Here is a 19,851-nt window from a genome sequence, read left to right on the forward strand (position 1 = left end):
GAAAATAATCTTGAATTACACCAAGTGAACTAAAATTTTATGGTGAAATGGCGGCATGAAGCATGGGGTGACTTCTCTTCCACCCCAATGCATTCTATTCTCCCTTCTCCTCCAGCCCCATTCTAATTCCCATCATCATCATCATCAACCAGGAGCCTTCTACATGCACACCTCAAAGTAAGTATACTTTCCTGCATTTACTTTTAGTTTGTATGTAATTTTCGGTGAGCTGGAACCAATTACCCAAAATCCCATTGAAACAATGGTTTCGGTTAACGAACGACCTTCTGGAACGAATTGTGTTCGTTAACCGAGGGACCACTGTAACGGCAAAAAGTGATTATTAAGGAAGTCATCCCACTGAGAGGTATATCTCTTGCTCAGATGAAATAAATTGTGCTAGCCAGGTGGATGACACTCGTGACAGCGACCTGTACCCAGGCAGCGGAACGGGGCTTTTAAAGGGACCTTGACGCTAAGGCCCTGCTACCAGGACACAGATTAAAAGAAATCATCACAGTAATTAGAAGGATCAATATTATTACTATTATTAAACCGACAATTAAAAGTGTTTCTAAAGGACCGAGTGGGCATATGATCCGTCATTCATAGCAAGATACAGTGTACATAGGGATATCACATAGATACCAACAACTAGTCGAGAAGAACCGGAAAAAATGGAAATCAGAAGATAACAGCCTGCACCCCCCCCCCTCCTCCGCAACAGCAACAACCATGAGGGGTATGAAACCTGGGGCTGAAGCGGCACCAGGAAATCTGTTGACATGTGATTACTGCAGGGTGACGACGGAAGTAGACGGTACAGACCTGACCAATACAGAGTTTAGGACGATACAAGTTGCCGTAAAGCACGAAAGCTGTTGCTGGTATTGCCCTCACAGCATAGTCAAGGTGAAAGAGATGATTGCAAGCCATAGGTGAACAAGTTCCCTAGGGACGAAAATAGATGAAGCTGGATCCTTGCTGGTTGCTAAACTTTAACAAGTTGGGAAAGAGATCTTTGCTAAGACTTAGGAAGTAGCCAATAGAGTGGAGGCGGTAGCAAAGAGGAGTTATGCTCAGGCCTTAACAGGGCCACGGAAGGTGGCGGAGAGTAATGCAGGATCATAACAGGTTCTACAACAGCTAGGGACTCTGAAGAAGTGTGTCGAAGAAATGACAATTAGTGGACCTACTGTTAGGGGAGAGGAGGAACAGTGGGAACGTTTCCAGTGCAGGAACAATGTAATAGTTTTTGGAATCCCTGAGAGCCAGGCGGAGGGAACTGAAACTAGGATAACACTTGATAAGATGCAGTTTAAGAATATTTGTAAAGAGGTACTGAATATGCCATCAACCCCTCAGGACGTGAGGAGACTGGGACAAAAGAAGGGGGACAAGCCTTGCCCCCTCAGGATCACACTAGTGAGTGAGGAGAAATGGGAGGTTATTCGGCAGACAAAAAACTTAGCAAGGTGTGAGGCATTTCGGAATGTTTTCATTCACCCAGATCGCAAGGTAATGCAGAGGGAACAGCACAAGAAGCTCCTGCAGGGCTTGAAGCAGAAGAGGGAGAAATCAAGGAGGAACGGGACAGGTGTACATGGGTTATATTCAGGGGGGGGTGAAACACATGTGCCGACACAGAACCAGGGGGCCGCAGCGCACCCTCCACTCGGGAGGTGGCACCAGCTCCGCCTACCAGACAGGAGGAGGCAAGCGCCTTGTAAACAATGACATTTCTAACCAAGCTCTGCAAAATACAGTGTAGTGTACTTAGCAAATGGAGGGGGGTCCGGAGTTACTACTACGAGGAGAGAAGTTACCGAGAACAAATTCTGGCTTGAATGTCATGTACCTGTACACTAATACTGACACGTTCCTTGATAAGAGAGAGGAGTTTGAAGCACTACTGAAGGTACACCAACCCGATATTGTAGGAGTTGTAGAACTGTTGTACAAGAACAGGTGAATCGACCCAGAGGAATGCGAGTTCAGAATTGCTGGATATGACTCATTTATGAACCTTTCTCAAGAAACTTGAAGAGGGGTGTGGTTATTTATGCTAGGCAAGACCTTAGAGCCAGCCAGGCGAGGGTATGGGGAGAGGATGCAAAATTAAGTGGTGTAAAATTAAATTTAGGGGAGGGGACTAACTTATTGTCGGGTGTATCGACAGATCCCCAAACTGTGGCCCACTAAATCAAAGGAACTTAAGAGCCTTAATAGACAACGCAGCGATGCTCAACCCTAGCCACCTCCTTATCATGGGGGACTCTATGGCGACGACTGGAGAAACGAGTTCACCCCAAATGACATGAATAAACCTGCTACTCTTTTGTAGAAACTCTGAGGGATAATTTTCTGTTCCAACATGTTAAAGACCCAACACATTACAGAGGGGAGCAAACACCCAAGCCACTAGACCTCATCATAACAAATGAGGAGGGTATGGTGGCTAAACTGAAACATCTAGCCCCAGTTGGCACCAGTCACCATGTAATGTTGTCATTCATATTTAACTGTTACCTAGTTCATGATAAAGCCAGGCCAAGGTGCAAATATTACAAGGGAAATTACAAAGGGACAAGGGAAGAGATGAGGGGTATTCATTGGCCTGACTCACAAAGGCACAAGAACGCAGACACTATGCTGAATATCATAACTACTAAAGTGACCCATTTGATTGATAAGTATATACCCAAGACCAAACCCAGTGCCTCTAGGAATATGAGGGGATCCTTACACATGAACCACGCGGCGGTCGACAAAGTTAAGAAGAAAACCCAGAAATTCAAGATGTGGGTTAGGTCAAATGATGAGCAGGACAGGAGGATGTATGCAAGAGCCAGAAACCAAGCAAAGGCAGTGTGTAGTAGGGCTGAAAAGGAGTTCCAGAGGCTGGTTGCAAGCGAGGTCAAGTCAAACCCAAAGGCGTTTTACCGCTATGCAAAGTCGAAATTAAAAACGAGAGTAGGAGTATCAGACCTGAAGCTGGTGGATGGTAGTTACGCAGATTCTGACCAGGATAAAGCTGAGGCATTGAACAGTTTATTTTCCTCTGTGTCCACAAGAGAGGATGCGATTAACCTTCCTGCGTTTGAGGACAGACGGTTCGACACAGCACTGACCCACGTTGTGTTCACAGAAGAGGGTATAAGAAATAAACTGTCAAAGCTAAAGGTCCACAAGATTCCCGGCCCTGACATGGTGCATCCCAGAGTGCTAAGAGAGTTGTGCAACAAGCTTTCTGAGCCCCTGAAGATCCTGTTCTGTAAATGCCTGGATGAACAAAGGGTCCCCAGTGATTTGAAAATGGCTTATGTGAGTCCTATCTTCAAGAAGGGTGATCGTCACCCCACAAACAACTATAGACCGGTGAGCCTGACCAGCATAATATGTAAAGTATTTGAGAGTATTATCAGAGATGCCATGATGGAACATCTACTACGAAACAACCTTGTAAAGGATTGCCAACACTGTTTTATGCCGTGGCGCTCCTGCTTAACACAATTGCTCAAAGTATTGGATATTTGGACCCATATTCTGGAATGGGGTGGTAATATCGACAATATACACCTAGATTTAAGGCTTTCGACAGTGTACCCCATGAAAAACTGAAAATCGAGCAGAAAGGGTACGGAATTCGGGGAAATATCCTAGCGTAGACTTAAAGACTTTCTAAATGACCGCAACCAGTGTGTGGTGAATAACGGCACAAAATCATCTGTATCTGTCACAAGCGGGATACCACAGGGCAGTGTATTGGGCCCGCTGTTTGTTTGTTTCATAAATGACATGCCTGACGTTGTACACTCCTCCACACAAATGTTTGCGGATGACGCCAAGTTATTTCGAGAAATCAAGAACCATGCGGACTGTTAAGAGTTGCAGAAGGATCTCTGTGAGCACCAAGAATGGTCGAAGAAATGGCTGGGACGTACCAATGGTAAGGAGGCGTATCATATGTCCCAACGGGATGAAGAAACTGCACTATTTGAGACTGAATGTGAGAAGGACCTAGAAGTGTATGTTGACAATAAGCTGAAGTTCTCGGGCCATTGCGAGAAGAAGGTAAATCAGGCAAATAAATTATTGGGTCTTATAAGAAGGGGGTCCGACTAATTACCCAAATGTACCCAAATGTAGCCACAATGAAGTCAAATAATGGTCCTACATGAATAAATCGGACTGCCAATCACTTCTCGACTGGTATTTGGTGTCACGAAGTCACAAAAAATTGGTAAACTTAATTTAATCTGAGTTAATAGATCAAGTGCATGTACCTAACCTAACCTAACACAACTCAGATTAAATTAAGTTTACAAACTATCAATATCTAATAGAAAGTGATTCTAACCCGATTGCGGCTAAATGCGACCATCGTTTGACTTCATGATCTATTAACTCAGATTAAAGTAAGTTTTCCAATTTTTGTGACTTTGTGACACCAAATACTAGTCAGAAGTGATTGGCAGTCCGATTTATTCATGTAGGACCATTATTTGACTATTTAGGCACATTTGGGATTTATTTGGGTAATTAGTCAGACCGTAGAAGGTCGGTTCATATATCTAGACAGTCCGTCCTCGTAACGATCTTCAAGAGTGAAGTGCTTCCCCATCTGGAGTACTGTCACCCGTCTGGTCCGAGATATGCTAGGGACTGTCAGTTGGTTGAAAATGTTCAGGAGAGGCCACTGGTGCCTGCTTAGCACCTCAACTACCTGAGAGATTGGGAGGCCTGAACTTGCCTATCTTCTACACGCAGACAGGTGTGACCTAGATTATAAGCATCTCAGGGCACTACTCAGTTAGTGTCCTTACTTGGAGCTGGCGGGGCTCGCCCCACAGGTCACAGCTCAAGATTGGAAGAAGCATAAGTCCAGAAAACCGTGAGGGCAACTTTCGGTGTTGAGAGTTGTGAACTCTTGAAACATCCTGAGAAGTCACAGTGTGAGCTCTTTCTGAAGAACGAGCAGGTTCAGGGAGCCAGTTGCATGCCCAGTACTTGCCAACAGTGCGTGACAGAGGGACCGATCGCCCAAGCAGCCAACGAGCTGATCAGTGATGAAGAGGATAAAAGTAAATGAAAACTTACCCCAGTGTATGTCAACCATTCACCATACTTAAAGTGTATATCTTGGTTTATGAACAATATACTTTCACCCTTCACAGACCGCACATTTTCTCTCTCCCAGTCCAAAGACATTTCAGTAGTTAATCCATGTACGTACAGGTGATGTATCATGTATCCCGTACAGGTGATGTATCATGTATCCCGTACAGGTGATGTATCATGTATCCCCACCACCAGCTGACTGACTCCTTCCCTTTTGTTTACATCTAGAGTTAACAACAAACACTGATCCATTCTCAATGTAATATCGCATATATCTCATTGGTGGATTTCATATTCATCATAGAATATTTAATTAAAAAAAACCCCTAAGTTCATTTATAGCCTCTTATAACATATTTTCTCAACTTTCATAAACAACCAACAACCAACTTATTCAAGTATTAATTTCAATACGAGTACCACTTGAAGGTTAAATTGTTATTCATTTGTTGCATATCTGTAGATAGATAAACAGGCACACATTTATTTATTATAATCGACATATAATACATATTGGTGCAGCGATAGTGTGCGTGTGTCAGGGGTTCGAGTCCATGGGCGGGACACACGCGAGAAGGGTGTTATTAAGGGTTCTGAGACAAGAGAAGGATGGCCCACTCCAATGGACCACTCCAATGGCCCACTCCAATGGCTCACTCCAATGGCCCACTCCAATGGGCGACAACGTTCACCACAGAGCCGTAGATACAGTGGAGCTCCAGGCGGCTAAAAGGTAAAAAAAAATATTATCAGGCAAGGAATTACGTTGGCAAATAATTATATCGTACTGCAAAATAATCAATGTGTTGCTTTGACAAATTATCCCTAAATATATAAAGTTGGATGTCAATAATCTACTGACTTCATATAAATTGTTTTAATTAATATATGGACTTGGTGTTCTTACTGTTCACCCGTTATGCGACGCTATCATCAGGAGGATCCACAATTTTGCCTTGAGTGAGCTATCTTTTTCCTGTGGCAGAATCCTTGGCTTGACCAATACTGACATATAATCAGGTAAAGAGCCAGAACATGCCCGTAAAGAGCCAGAACATGCCCGTAAAGAGCCAGAACATGCTGAGACTTGCCAAAAGTTTGTAACTGAGATGACGAGATCAGTTAGCATACTGATAGTGGTGAATAATGGAAACGTAAATCCACAAATTGGAAAAGTTTGTATAGTCATATTTTACACTTAGCTACAGGCATGTTAAGAGGAAGGCATCGGTGATAACTCTCTTATGGTAGGTTAAAAGGTTAATTTGTGTGCCTCCTCCCCCAAAAGCATGTTACACTAGCGTAGCTAGGGGCGGGGAACAGTCCACTTGGGCAACTTTTGGGGCGGCACTTTTGGGTGAAGGATCACGAGATGCTGAATTGCCATACGACATTGAATTGAGGAGAGAAATGTTTTCTTCGCTGGACAGAGTGATCCAAGAAATAACTTTGAGATTTCAACAGCTTCATGAACTTGCTGAGAAATATGCCTTCCTTACCCCTTTGAATCTTTTGGATGATAAATATGGTGTCAAATAGATCACGATCACGACGACATTGATAAAGAGGAGTTCCTCGTTGAGAAGAAAAGACTTCAGCATTTTGTTGCTGTTGCTGCTATAACTATTAAAGACAGAATACAGACGTGGAAGAAGGCCCCTTGAACTTTTGCAGTTTATTCAAAAGTATAACCTTGGGAACTCGGCCAAATATAGTAATAATGCTGAGGATTTTCTCCACAATTGCTGTTAGTGTTGCTACCTGTGAGAGGAGTTTTTCGAAACTAAAACGGATCAAGAATTACTTAAGATCTACTATGAGCACCTTGCGGTTGAGAAATCTTGTCATACTGTCTATAGAGCGACAATTGACAGATGAAATAGTTTTTGACAATGTCATTGAAGAATTTGCCAACAAAAAACAAGAAAAGTTACTTAGTAGAAAGTTGTAGTTTTCATTTCAGAAATAAAGATGGTCCTAATTTTTACACTTTTTTACTTTTTTCCCTATCCTATATGTTGTTTTGCTTTTTTTAACTGTTACTTATAAAGTTTAAGTATGTTTGGTGTGTATTTAAAGCATACTATATTTGAGTATGTGAAAGTACAGTAATATTATAATGGTACACAACTATTTAATATATATATATATATATATATATATATATATATATATATATATATATATATATATATATATATATATATATATATATATAGAGTGAGTCACTGTGCAATATGTATTTTTTTGGGGACACGGGGGGGCAAACTGAAGGAGGCCGCCGGGCAACACTCTAGCTACGCCACTGCATGTTACTTTATCATAATTAAATCCTAAGTTTCCTAGACATACAGTATATACAGTAAAGGTCTCTTCTTCCTGCCATCTATGGGCTGCAGGCAACTACTGATGGTGCGCATGCGTCAAATATTTACTATAAATCACCAGCAAATATATTTTCAGCGGTTATATTTTAGTGAAAAAATTAAATTACAGTAATTAAAAAAACAAGAATAAAAACTTGATGCAAGAATTAGATTAAAAATAAATATAACCAAGGATTAATTTTATAGTTAGTTGGAAACAGGAGTAAATTGAGTTGTGTTTGGAAGTGGAATTCTAGAAGTGAAGTTGCCATTACTACACTACACTCAACCTGACCGCCCAGCAAGGTTAGTCCCTCACATATTTCCATATTTTAATGACTTATTTACTATGTCCTCGCAATATATAAGCGACAAAAGATGCAGAAGATAGCAGGCTAGGTAATTTAGTGAAAGAAAAGTATGGTGGAGGTGTGGTGTGTTGTGGAGAGTGTGGAGGTTTGTGGTGTTGTGTGTGAGGAATGTTGGGGAGCTTCCTTTCCTCACCCCCCTATTAATGGCCCCACCGGTGGTCTTAACCCATCACTCCCTGGACCCACTGTAAAGGTTGTAGTTTAGGGCGGGATGGGAATGGGATATCCTCCGCATCACTATCCATGTTGTTTCTACCTTAGCGTCGTTCATAAAGAAGTATTCCTGAGCATAAAATGTTGTCACTGACTGCCAAGAGTCTGGTTCTCTGATTGTCTATGAACGGTTCCAGATGTTTGTGACCATTAAAGGAAGCCTTGCAAGACTTGATTGTTTGCAGTTTTACTACAGTAAATTCTTTAGTAAACTAAACAAAAAGTATACATATCCACAATAAATTTTACATGGCCTGAAATTTATTTTTGGACAAACAAGTACTTCACTGTTTTTGGCAAATACTTCGTTAACTCAGACTTTAAAATTTTCTTAAAAGTTTTGTTTTAATGCACGTAATCCACCCAAACAAAATTGTATCATTAAGTTTTAGTTGGCTTGTCTGGTTAATTTTATGAATGAGAAATTATATTATACTGGGTAACAGAACTGTATCTGGTGAGGGTATATAAAGTTCCCAGTCTTGTTGAATGTTCACAAGGGCTTCATGGGTATTGTTAATGTTTCGGTCATCGAGGCAATTTTAGGATTTCGAGTTTCTGTACCACCGTCTGAGAGAGCTCCTGTGTTCATTTGCTGGTTACTATGTTGCATAGGTTAGCCAACAGGGTGCATGCAGTTGGGTATTTGCGGATAAATTTATGCCATATGGATACAGGTTAGCCGATTGGGTCCATGCAGTAGGGAAGGTTAGGTTAGGTTTGGTTGCATTGCATTGCATTGCATTTGAGAAGCAGTGCTTTTGACCAATTTGGGTAAAATTATTGTTTTGGTCATCCAGCGATTTTTATGATTTTAAGTTTTGGAACCCTTAACCTAACCTGTCCACCTGTGTGCTTAACTTAATTAGACTCAGAAGACTCGGAGTTGGGGTCATCGGGGTCCTCCACACTGGACTGTGTGGTAAACAAGTGCAGCGCCAAGTACTGCTTGAAGTAGCAGACTTGTTGCCAGGTCGCTTCACCCTCTCCTTGAGATCCCTCCACAGACGGTGTTTGTCAGCTTTATAGCTACAAGGCTGGTTACACTTCTTACAAGTAACCTCAGTTGGAGAATTTCCATGCTTCTCTGTCCATGCCATAATAATCTAAAGAATTCTGGTGATGGCTTGGAAATAATCAACATCACAGCCATTGCATAATGAAGACATCTTGGAACTAAATTCAAATTCAAGTGGGTAGCAGTGGGGGCCTTTACCGAGCTGTGATTGGTTGATCCAAAAATCATACCCACCAATCAAAGTTCAAAGAACAACTGCGCATGTGTGAGGCTCTAGCGCATGTGGAATACAGCATACTAGCCAACAAACAAACACACAGAAGCTCTCTTGACAGTTTTAACATAAACAAGAACTTACTTAGACAAAATATGAAGATTATCTGACCATTTATTGCGATTTTTCTCTTAAAGTAATCATGAGTGGAAGAAATGCTATGGAAAAAAATGTCCTTTAATTTTCTAACTACTGATTCCAAAACATAAAATCCTAAAAATCACTGGGTGACAGAAACGGTAATAATACCCCAAGTTTTACCAGGTAGTTTGGGTTAGTTTGGTATTATGTTTCTCCGGTGGTTTTTGATGTGTTTTGAATGATTCCGTTCTTTAATTTTATTGCAAATTACTACTTTTTATGATTTTACCCCATAGAAAATCTAAAATGGGGGTCTCTTTTTTTCTCAGCACCACAAAACTCACACTTTTGTATAGTGTATATATATATTTAGACAATAGGAACTAACTCCACTTGTTTCACCTGATGATTAAACACCATAATGCTATATTGGGGGAGATTTGGTTTATTTGGGTTAGGTTAACATTAGGTGTTAATAAACTGAGATTCCTAATTTTCACGAGGTAATTTTTTTTTATATACTGTACCGTATAAACAATCCTGCTACTGTACAATTGTTTAGTGGTGCCCCAATCTTCATGGTTTCTGATCTTACATTTTTTCAGTTAGGATAAATAACCTTACATAGTACAGTACAGTACTCTGCTTTGCAGACTTATTACCAGGTGATTAAAAAAAAGTTGTGGATAATGGGGTGTTTATTTATTTCAGGAGTGAAAGATCGAGGGCTCATCATTGGTGGGGATCTGCGTACCTTGAGTGAGGTAACATGACCCACAGTGTACCTAGTTGATCTTGTAGTCCTTGTCCTTGATGGCCAGCAGTCATAGCACCTGCTACTCAAGTACTTTTTAAGTTTTTTTCAAATTGTACTGTGTACAGTGTTTTATGTACTTGTATCCTCGTGTTAGGTTCCAGAAAACTATTTCGATAAGCAAAACCGTACATATCAAAACACATAATATATGGGAAACATCAGTTTCGTCCCACAACCCCAAATATGCATCATCTAACTGACCAAAATATAGCCCCAAAAATGTGTAGGTGCACTAAAAGATATAATAGTACAGTAGTAAGACATATTTACTAATTAATGAATAACACAAACAATTCACAGTACTGCACAATATTGTATCACAAATGCCAGTCATATTACAATGAGAGTCACAGTGTTAGTGAGATACAGTGGGAGGACGATGGGAGGTGGGTGGTATATGGTACAGTGAACATCGTGCTAATCTCCTCAGGCTAAAGCAAATCCATCACTGCAATTATGATTTAGGTGGTGATAATAGAGGTAATGGTGGTGATAATAGAGGGAGTGGTGGTGATAATAGAGGGAGTGGTGGTGATAATAGAGGGAGTGGTGGTGATAATAGAGGGAGTGGTGGTGATAATAGAGGTAGTGGTGGTGATAATAGAGGGAGTGGTGGTGATAATAGAGGGAGTGGTGGTGATAATAGAGGGAGTGGTGGTGATAATAGAGGGAGTGGTGGTGATAATAGAGGTGGTGGTGATAATAAGAGAATTAGTGGTGGTGATAATAGAATTGGTGGTGATAATAGAGGAGTGGTGCATGGTGATAATAGAGAGGTGAGGTGGTGATAATGGAGAATTGGTGGTGATAATAGAGAATTGGTGGTGATAATAGAGAATTGGTGGTGATGTGGGGGTGGTGGTGATAATAGAGTGGTGGTGATAATAGAGGGTGGTGGTGATAATGAAGTGGTGAGGTGATATGGGGAGTGGGTGGTGATGTGGAGAGTGGTGGTGATGTAGAGTGGTGGTGATGTGGGGAGTGGTGGTGATGTGGGGGTGGGTGTTGATGTGGGGAGTGGTGGTGATAATAGAGAGTGGTGGTGATAATGGGGGTGGTGGTGATAATAGAGAATTGGTGGTGATAGAGTGGTGATAATAGAGTGGTGGTGATGTGGGTGGTGTGGTGATAATAGAATTGGTGGTGAGTAATGGAGATGGTGGTGATATTAGAATTGGTGGTGATGTGGGGGTGGTGGTGATGTGGAGTGGTGGTGATGTGGGGTGGTGATAATGGGGAGGCGGTGGTGATGTCTGGTGTGGTGATAATAGAGGTGATTGGTGATGGGGGCGGTGGTGATAATGGGGAGGCCGGTGGTGATAATAGAGGCGGTGTGGTGATGTGGGGGCGGTGGTGATGTGGGGGCGGTGGTGATGTGGGGGAGGCGGTGGGTGATAGAGGGCCGGTGGTGATAATAGAGGGCGGTGTGGTGATAATGGGGGCGGTGGTGATAATAGAGGGAGTGGTGGTGATAATAGAGGGAGTGGTGGTGATAATAGAGGTAGTGGTGGTGATAATAGAGGGGGCGGTGGTGATAATAGAGGGAGCGGTGGTGATAATAGAGGGAGCGGTGGTGATCATGGAGCTGGTGGTGGAGGGGGAGATTGTGGTAAGTGGTGAGATGATGTGTCAATCTGTTTGTTTGGTAACACTGGCTGCTGCCACAACTGAACAGCTGATGTCTACCCACAAAATTGAGTGCAAGTATAAATGAACAACGTCGTATTCCTTCAATATTACATTACATATATTCTAGATTATGGAGTGAGAAAACAGAAAGGTGGGGTGATTAGAGAGGTGGAGTGGAAGGAAGTGGTAACAGTGGGTGTGTTGCCAAGTGCATGCTTATCCTTGTAGGGAACATCAGAACATTAAGCCAGAGAATACACGCGTCTTCGTCGCTTGGCTGGTTCAGCAACCTTAACACACTTCTTGTTCACTGGTGCCGTGGTGAAGGGTAAGTAAAAGTTACAAAACTTGCACAAAAAAAACAAGCACGGAGCAGTAAACCGTCTTCTAACACCAACCAAAACAGAGTGGAGAAACAAAAGCTGGCGCCACGAGCCGTGCTGCCATCTCTTGGCAGTCACTGCTACTGCAAGCTCTTACAGACCCGCCGTTGTCCCATGATTCTTCCGCGATAACCCAGATCAATCAGTGATAAGCGTACACATGGTCGCACTTGAGGAAACTGTGCTAAGCCAGATCAGCGATTATCGGGTCCCGTGATTATCGAGGATATATATATAAAGTTTCTCTGTCTTTAATGACAGTGTGTGTCATGGCATAGTTTAGTAGCTTTCTTTTTGGTAACGTATTAAACAAATTCTCTTCCAAAATACTCCTTGTGTATGTTAGAGTTGATTTCTGTGAACAGATGCAATAATTTGAATTTGTCATGCTGTTGTACCTGTACAGTACTTAGAAATTGTTAAATATGATTGCCAATATCAGAATTCATCCATTGTTAACATTCAGGGATCATTAAGACTGTCATTACCATAATCATTTATGAAATATAACTTATTTGGCTCACCTAACATATTGTAAATTAAAATAGCCCTAGATCGTTAAACTCAGCTCCGGTAGTTTGGTTCTTGTTATCTTTCATGAGTGACAATAGCTACTACTGTATAGTACAGTATAGTCTTACAGCTTGTTGAAACAACAAATTATTTCTTATGTTCATAGAAATCAACTCTAGGATAGACAGAATATCATATGGTTTGTTAAGCAAATAAATATTTTAATGGATTATTATGGAGAAAGAAACTAAACAGTGCTCTTTTTCCATTGTAACTTATATTTGTCATTGAAAAAGAGTTTGTTTCCAGTAACATGCTTTGAAAACTTGGGATAGAATTTTTAAATGGGTATCTGTAATTGTTCTTGAAGTGATATCTTGATACAAGGGTAAATAAAATATATTTTAAATATGTCACTATGATTTATTTTCTGTTGGCTTTACCTCCTTAGCATATGGTCTGAAGAAAGTTGAGATAACTGCGTGGAGTGGGACCATATAAGGAGATTTATTTTGTCTGACTCCTGTGTAGAAGTCAGATGGTGCTAACTCATGGAGCTCTGTTGACTATTGTCTTCCCTTCTGTATTAGCTGTCTGTACGTGCATGAGTTGCCCCATTCATGTCTTAAGCCATAACTAAACGAGGGAATAACCCTGAAATCCCTTTTTGTAACCAAATGTGGGTTTGGTGATTCAATTCTCCCTTCCTCTATTTGGGATGCTGAGATGAGCTTGAATTGAGGGGACTAGTTGTGTTGTCTATTTTGTAACCCTTGACAAAATGTAGACTGGAATGCATTTGTGTCGGCATGGTGGTGAAGACCCTTGATTTTCGGCTTGAATCCCAACTGATGAGGCCTCAGTTTTTGAGGAATTGGAGTTGTATTGTACTGTACTGGGAAAGATGACTATTGTTCGGATTAATTTTTTTTTATTAGTCCCAGTAACACATACTGTATCAGAATTTGGAAACTGTGCTTAGGTATAAAGTGGGATTTCAGGATCAGTCCTTCATATTTGCCTCACTGTTTGTTCTATAGTATATTGAATTCCATTTAAAAAAAGATGACTCTGGATATAGATAACCTTTATACAGTGTATTGCTCACCAAAGCACACAATAACGTCAGTAAAAACAAGTAATACTGTAATTTCAAGAGGTGACTCCAGAACTTTTGTGAAACATAATTGAAATTAAATTAATGTGAGTTCCAAAACCAAAAAAATTTAAGGAGTCGGTGACAAAATTGTAAAATCATTTGGAATACTATACAGTACTGGAAACAAATTATTTTTAAAGGTGTACGCTTCTCTAAGTGGTGCTTGTTTCACATGTAAACGTCTTGTCCAAAGGGTTACACTTGTTGAGCGGGTGAGCTTTGCAATCTTTTGATAAGTACAGTATTAAGAACTTATCAGAGATGTAAGATCCAAGGCATATTACTTGCCTCAGGAGCATCTACTGTACTTTTCACTGGTTGGTTCTAGTAAATATTGGGAACAATAGGAAATAGCCCTGTTGCCAACAGCTCAATGAGGAATACAGACGTAAAAATAATAAGGTAAGTATTTATAGTTTTATCTTGACCAAATTTGATCTAGGTTAGGTTTGGTTAGAATGACAAATGCTTACTGGATTGTTGTTTTGCATTCGGACTCCTCATTTTGCCATTACTGTACATACCAGAAAAATGGGAATTTTACAGGCAACCCAGTATTATTTAGAGCCCAGCTTGGTATGGGGACTGACTTCTTACAGTGTTAGTTTATGGTTTGCATAAGTATATTTCTTGAGAGAGAATGTATTGATAAATGCATTATCTTCCAGATGCTGTTGTAACAGTAAGTTACAAATACTCGACACAATGCTTACTTCTACCCAGGTGTTAAACCTACATTCACAAATTATCTTAAGTGTGTGTGTGTGGAGGTAAATACAGTAATCTTGATGTGTTTAATGAATACTGTATAGAGTACTTTTGTGCTACCTAAGATAAATGCTAACACTACATAATTACAGTATAACTTCTATTTACTAAATGTTAATCTGTTTTCATGGGCAGTGGGAAATATTCACATCTGATAATTCTCTTGAGGATCTCTAAAGAAATTAAATACTACAGTAAACTGTCATTATAGTATACAGTACAGTAATATGTTAAAAAAAATGCCATACCAAGTGATTGGTAGCACTGTAATATATCCAGTGATGGCAATGAGAAAATGTGGGTTATGTTCCAATTCAACTGGTGTCCCCCCCCCCCCCAATGCACACACAAAAGTATTTTTAATAATAATCCAGGAACACTTAAATACTATACTCTAGGCTGTATGTTCTAAGGTGTGTGAAGTGGAATTTCAGTATAGTCTCGTCTTCTTGTAAGTTGCCATCTTTACAGGTGTACCCCAAAAACCGACATCCTGTTAACTGCCACTTTGCAGAAACGATGATTACATTATAGAGGAAATACCCCGCAAGTTTCATTGATACCCTGGAGATCCGACGATCGGGAAAGGAGCGACAACTGTTTTGAATTTGGCGGGCAGTGATGAGGTGCAAATTCTTGCAACCAGAGGGCTCTGCGCACTATCCTGACTCATTCTCGTCATCTTTGCTCTTGTTTACTCTTACTGTGTGTGTGTCTGACTTTTTTTTTCAAACATTGTGTGTTACTCAATCATGTCTAAACGTCCCAGTGATAGTTCCTCTTGTCTTGGGCAGCTTGATGTGCTGTGAGAAGGCATAATAAGAGTGGTAGAGACTTGAACTTGCCACCCTAGACCGTCTTTACCATCCTCAACATGGGTAAATAAGTCTCAATTTATGCTTTACATTGCTTATTTAAGTCTTATTATGCTCGTTTTGTATGTCTACTTTATTTTGTTGCTTAACAGTGTGCACAACAAAAATATATCAAGGGTAGATGGGAGTTTTTGGAGGGTGGTTGGTCCCTAATTCCCTGAATTTATGTTTTTATGGGATTAATTGCTTCGATAAACGCTGATTTACTAACCAACAACTTTTCCTGGTCCCTGTATGCGTCATTTATCGGGGTACACCTGTGTATATAAAGACATATATACACACATGATGTTTAAACAAAAAGTCGTTACTAAGTCTATAGACGTTTATTTATTTTTTTCCTGGTGTGTGAGTGAAATGGTACCACACGACGGACTCCCCCACGAAAGACTAATAAGAAAAGTGGAGGCTCATGGCATTGGAGGAGATATTCTAAAATGGATTAGTGCGTGGTTACAGGACAGTAAACAGCGAGTGAGCATTAATGGCACTAAATCTGATTGGAGTAGTGTCACCAGTGGAGTACCCCAAGGCTCAGTACTTGACAATTATTATTTATTATACGTATACAGGGTACATAAACGACATAGATATAGGCATAGACTGTAACATAAGTAAATTTGCTGATGACACTAAAATAGGGCGTGTAATTAAATCTGATGAGGACTCCACAAAACTACAGGAAGATCTAACAAAAAAAATTTGTATGATCTGAAAAATGGCAGATGAAATTCAATATGGACAAATGTAAATTACTTAGTCTAGGAAATGTAAACAGAGAAACCAGATACCAGATGAACAACAATGTCATAGAGAAATTTGACTGAGAAAGACTTAGGATTAATGATAAGTGGGAATCTTAAGCCAAGTAAGCAATGTGTATTTGCTCGAAACAAGGCTAATAAAGTACAGTGGTTCTTCGATTAACGAACGGTCCAATTAACGAAATTTTAATTCCATTAACCAACGAAACTTCGATTAACGACAGCCTTACGAGAAACACGCTTTGTTGTGCGCCTCAGCTGATTGGCTAGTCCGCCAATACAGTACAGTAATTGGTTCTATGTTTACATTCGTTTCCAATGGAGTAAATACCAAGAAAGTTGTGCTCGTGAATATTTTTTCATTTTTTATATTAAAATTATTGGTCATTCTAATTTAGTTAACATATTGATAATATATACAGTATAGGGAACAGTTTTTGTGCCAATCAGCTGATTGAATCACCCACCAATGCTTCTCAGCTTAACTTTGTTTACAGTGGAGTGAACATGCAGTTTGTTGGGCTCTTGAACATTTTTTGCCTTTTTACATTAAAATTATTGGTCATTCTGAAATTTAGTTCACATATTGATAATATACAGTGCAGATATTATTATGAAACATGAAGAAGGCATTAGAACCAATGCACTCTGTAAAGAATATGGCATGTCATCATCGACTGCCTCTACAATCAGCTGTTAGATATGTAAACAGCTGCCGGGAATACGACATACACACCTCAAAGTAAGTTAAAATATAATATTCTATTGTTTTTTTTTATTTTTTTATACAGTATACTGTACAGTACAGTACTGTATTTAGTTTATATTTGATGTTTTGTTAATTCTATTTCCCGTATACCCTGTACAGAACTTCGTATGTACACTTTTTCTGTGAGTTGGAACCAATTACCCAATATCCCATTGAAATAATAGATTCAGATTAATTTTTCGGTTAACGAACGACTCTGTGGAACCAATTGTGTTGGTTAATCGAGGGACCACTGTACTTGGGTTCATACAAAGGAGTGTTTGTTACAAGACTAGTGAGGTCATCCTAAAACTATATCTTGCGCTTGTGAGACCTCACTTGGATTACGCTGTTCAGTTTTGGTCACCATATTACAGAATGGATATAGAATCCCTAGAAAGAATTCAGAGAATGACAAGACTAATCCCGGGCATTAGGAGCCTTGAGTACAGAGACAGGTTAAAGCATCTTAATTTGCACTCCCTCGAGAGACGTAGAGTGAGGGGCAATATGATAGAGGTGTATAAATGGAAGTCGGCTAAACAAAGAGGACATAACAAAGGTACCATCCAACCAGGAGCGAACTCGTAACAATGGTTTTAAATTGGAAAGATTTAGATTTAGGCGCGAAATAGGTAAACAATGGTTTGGTAACAGAGTAGTGGATAAATGGAACAAGTTACCAAACATCATCATCATTAACTCGAATACGCTGGATAGATTCAAACATAAGTTTGATGGATATATGAGCGATAGGGGTTGGGCGTAAATGGGACTGCCCAATATGGGCCAATAGGCCCGCTGCAGTTTCCTCCATTCTTATGTTCTTATGTTTGTACTAGCTAGGTCAGTACAGGGGATCCTAATTATCTGAGTCATCAGTATCCGTGGTTTTGCAGTTACGAGGCCAAATTATTTCTGAACTTCAAACAAAACGACGATAACAAGGAATTATATCCTTGGAGAACGAAAGTCTCAACAGAGATTTATTAAAATCTTGTATACTGCTGTGCATCCCCAACCCACACCACGCTCATCCCCCATACAGTGCGATTCCTTTTATCCAAACTCCTCGGGACCAATGATGGTTCGGATACCTGGAAAGGTTGGATATCTGGACATAGTTAAAAGAACTTGCCATAATTAATGTTAGGTTAAAATTGACTTTAGCTGTACCTTGACTCACTGGAAGGTGGAAAATCTGGGAATGAGGTGGCCTGTGAGATGGCATATTGCCATGAAACTATATAAGTTGTGGAATAATAATTACAATACAATGCAGTACTGTACTCTAATATGGCTTAGAAATAAAGAAAATATTATATAAAACTATAAAATAAGAAAAATAAAAAGCAAGGATGTGTATCTGTGGGAAATGAACTTATGCATGGAGGTGGTGGGCTGTAGCTGTATTGCCAAATTGAGCTTCCTCCCCCTCTCTCCATGTAACATCAAAGCACGCACATACGTAACACGCCTTTGGGTCAGGTGGGTCGGTGACTGCCCACCGCAAACAGTTTCTGATCTTCCATGTTTTTTTGTTTGTTCTTGAAATATTGCTATCATTTTAGCCATGAGTTCAAAATCATAGTGCTAGTGCTAAACTAAGTGCCATCCCTAAAAGAAAGCATAGCCACTTTGAACTTAACACGAATTAAACATATGTGGGAATAAAAGTGGTGAGTGTGTGATAGACATCTCGCATGACCTTTATATTCTCGAGTATAAATGAGGCGCTCCGCATCAGAAGGGGGTGAAGCGCCAAATTAAAAAAAAGTTGAGATAAAGGCGTTTAAAGTTTTTTGAAGTTGAAACAACCATAACTTTTTTCTTTTTTTTTTAAGCTAGAGGGTTAATTATTTTTTATCGTGCAGCTCAAACCCTCTCCTAGCAAACTGTGAAACCTGGAAGTTAGTAGTGTGAATAGTTATTATTTTATTGCGAGTTGAATGAGAATAACTATCCAGTTGTTTGATCTTCAATCCAAGAATAATCTAATTTTTCTGCAAAAATTTCTTATTTTTGTGGGCTAATACTGTAAAACAAGTTAGTGTTCATCAATAACAACACTCGTCTTACACCCCCCCCCACCCCCCCAAAATTATATTAAATAATAAAAAACTCATTTGCCTATCAGTATTTATCTTTCCGTCCCTATTATTAGCCAAAGATTTATAATATTTTTAAGTATAATAGTGTGTAATAATAAGGAAACCACTACACTTATCCCTCCCCCCCCCATCCTAATGTAATTAACATACGAATACAAAGGTGGAGAAAGTTTACATAATCTTTGGTAAAAACAGTACAGGTTGTACTCCTCTAGTCCGGCAACCTCGGGACCTGACCGGTGCCGGACCATGGAAATTCACCCTTTTCCTGGATAGATAGTGACTTATGCATACACTTGGAAGCACTAGCACCACTTTCACTGCTTCGTGGTCTCTTTGAAGACATGTTGAAGGGTTAAATGTTGTACAGTAGGTTCTCAAATTTTGCGAGTTTTTAATTCAACGTTTTTTATTTGGACACAAAAAAAAAAAAAGTTTTGACGGGTTTGAGCGGCCCGCCAACGTTCAGACATGCACAATCTTGTAAACAGTGTCATTTCTCTGATGTACAAAAGACTCATTATTGTTTATTACTGAATGTGTTTTTGATTGAGTTAATGTTTGTGTAAAATGAACAATACAATTCATTAATAATACATAGAATATTAAAACACGAGGAGACGAGACGGCATTGTTTTCG

General features: G+C 39.9%; 2 protein-coding genes across 9 annotated transcripts in view; one reads left to right on the forward strand and one right to left on the reverse strand.

Annotated features, from left to right (window-relative positions):
• The window catches only part of LOC121866348, a 56,028-nt gene extending 50,674 nt beyond the window's left edge, over window positions 1–5,354 (reverse strand). The window contains exon 1 of one of the 3 annotated variants that reach the window (XM_042365976.1): window positions 5,237–5,354. The gene's annotated coding sequence lies outside the window, so the exon portion shown is untranslated. Of the gene's footprint in view, window positions 1–5,100 lie in introns of all 3 variants that reach the window. The other 2 variants (XM_042365983.1, XM_042365970.1) reach the window with 2 other exon arrangements.
• Window positions 5,355–7,727: 2,373 nt separating this feature from the next.
• LOC121866376 (RNA-binding motif protein, X chromosome-like) overlaps window positions 7,728–19,851 on the forward strand; it is a 48,724-nt gene continuing 36,600 nt past the window's right edge. For 3 of the 6 annotated variants that reach the window (XM_042366009.1, XM_042366019.1, XM_042366037.1), the window contains exons 1-2: window positions 7,728–7,793; window positions 10,156–10,208. The gene's annotated coding sequence lies outside the window, so the exon portion shown is untranslated. The remainder of the gene's footprint in view (window positions 7,794–10,155; window positions 10,209–19,851) is intronic. The other 3 variants (XM_042366053.1, XM_042366045.1, XM_042366028.1) reach the window with 3 other exon arrangements.

The sequence above is a fragment of the Homarus americanus genome, unplaced genomic scaffold, assembly GCF_018991925.1.
Source record: "Homarus americanus isolate GMGI-L3 unplaced genomic scaffold, GMGI_Hamer_2.0 scaffold32583, whole genome shotgun sequence".
Classification (NCBI taxonomy): Eukaryota; Metazoa; Arthropoda; class Malacostraca; order Decapoda; family Nephropidae; genus Homarus; species Homarus americanus.